The sequence below is a fragment of the Macaca nemestrina genome, chromosome X (genome assembly GCF_043159975.1).
Source record: "Macaca nemestrina isolate mMacNem1 chromosome X, mMacNem.hap1, whole genome shotgun sequence".
In the NCBI taxonomy this organism is placed as follows: Eukaryota; Metazoa; Chordata; class Mammalia; order Primates; family Cercopithecidae; genus Macaca; species Macaca nemestrina.
Window position 1 is genome coordinate 75,624,956 of NC_092145.1, and position 1,383 is coordinate 75,626,338.

The 1,383-nt window shown below is 45.1% G+C and overlaps 1 pseudogene across 1 annotated transcript; it reads right to left on the reverse strand.

Annotated features, from left to right (window-relative positions):
• Nucleotides 1–294: 294 nt before the first annotated feature.
• LOC105464368 (glutathione S-transferase omega-1 pseudogene) lies at nucleotides 295–1,169 on the reverse strand (annotated as a pseudogene). The gene has a single exon (XR_976797.2). The product of XR_976797.2 is annotated as a glutathione S-transferase omega-1 pseudogene (transcript).
• Between the last annotated feature and the right edge of the window lie 214 nt (nucleotides 1,170–1,383).

Genomic DNA, 1,383 nt, shown 5'->3' on the forward strand with positions numbered 1-1,383 from the left:
AGTAACAGCTCAGGGAAGTTTTACGTTTATATTTATGCCCACTTTTAATTACATGTAGATTAAGGTGTGATTAATGCAGAAATGTCTAGGGAAAGGGTAGTAACTTTTGGATCATTGAGTCATTGCATGGAAAGGTGCAGGGACTCCTGAGTGTTGCCATCACAGTAACTCCCAGGTGTTGCCATAGCAACAGTAAACTAACATGGCACACTGGTGGGCTTATCTTATGGAAAGCTGCTTCCACCTTGTTCCTGTTTTAGCTAGTCCTCAATTTGGTCTAGTGTCTGAGTCTTACCTCTGGACCAAAGTCCTGCCTCCTACCTCAGTAGGAAGATTTACATAGGAAGAAATTTATTTATTTATTTATTTATTTATTTATTTTTAGTGAAGGAAAACATCAGACATAGCTTTATTGCTGACTCCTGCCCGCTTCAGAGCCCATAGTCACAGGCCTCAGGACAGTTCTGTAAGTAAAGCTCTAGGAAACCTTGCCAGTCCTTCTCACTAGTGAGCAGGGCTGAGACTGTGGGATCTTCCTTCATGGCTGCCATCCACAGTTTAAGTTTTGGAGTGTGGTCTACACACTCATATAACTTCATTGCTTCCAGCCGTTCAAACCAGGGCCAGATGAGGTAATCAATCATAGAGAGAGAATTGTCACCAAAGAACATCGTCTTCTTATTACTCAGAACCTCCTCTAGCTCGGTAAATTCTTTACGAAATTCTTCTTTTAGGCCAGCATAGTCTTCTTTATTTTGGCTTCTAATAAAGCTTCTTACTAAGGATGACACCTTAGAAAACAGCTCTAAGATCATCTTCTGGCAAGCTTTCTCATAGGAGTCATCCGGCAACAGCTTCTTCCCTGGGTATGCCTCATCCAGGTACTCACAGGTGATGGGAGACTCACAGATCAGCTGATCCTGACTGTTTTCCAGAACTGGCACCAGACCAAAGGGATTTTTCTTAAAGAACCACTCAGGCTTATTTTTCAGGTTGATACTGATGAGTTCATGCCTGATTCCTTTGGCCTTCAGGACCAGACGCGTCCTCTCAGCAAACGGGCAGAACCTCATGCTGTAGACGCGGATGGAGCCCTCCGGGACCGGCCCCGGGGGCGCGCTTCCCTTCCCCAGGCTCCTGGCTGATTCCCCGGACATCGTGGCGCAGCGCAGGCTGAGCTCCTCTCGGAAGAAATTTATTATGAGGTAATGGCTCACACAATTATAGAGACTGAGAAGGCTCATAATCTCATACTCTGCCATCTACAAGCTGGAGACCCAAGAAAGCAAGTGGCATGATTCAGTCCAAGTCCTAAGCCCTGAGAACCAAGAGAGCTGATGGTTTAATTTTCAGTTCAAGAGCAAGAGAAGAATGTTACACTTC